The following is a 567-nucleotide window of genomic DNA, read 5'->3' on the forward strand; positions in this document are numbered from 1 at the left end:
TCATTGTAAATCCATTCAAAATTGGGTATCAAGGCTAATAGCTCATGCTATCCATAAATGCTCTTAAGAAAACCAATCACGTTTATTAACGTAAATCAATATATAATACGAAGATTTTAAAAATTGTCATCCCGTATTCACCTCACAATGGAAAGATATCACTTCGCCATTAATCCCATTATACTTCCTCCTTTGTTTATTCACTACAGCAATCCTTTTCCATTTGCACACTTCCTAGCAACAAACCAAACTTAATGCACTTAGTTTTGGTCATTCTCATTTTCCTTTCTCAACCATATTCATCATCATTTTATAGCTTACATTTTGCTAGGACATCTTTCTTTTCCACTCAATTCTTACACATTCATATTACACATACTTTTACTAATGAGATTATATCTCTTACTTGCGTAATTCTTTACATTGCGTATATTGGCTACTCGATTATAGCACCAAGTGCCTATTTTACCTTTTCTAAGAAATTTTCATTCAAATCCATCCTATATTTTCATAACATTAACTACGTATGCATGGCAGCAACAATCATTCCTAATTACTCAATTTTGC

The sequence above is a fragment of the Theobroma umbraticum genome, unplaced genomic scaffold (genome assembly GCF_002168275.2).
Source record: "Theobroma umbraticum cultivar Fairchild unplaced genomic scaffold, ASM216827v3 scaffold_34.0, whole genome shotgun sequence".
Lineage (NCBI taxonomy): Eukaryota > Viridiplantae > Streptophyta > Magnoliopsida > Malvales > Malvaceae > Theobroma > Theobroma umbraticum.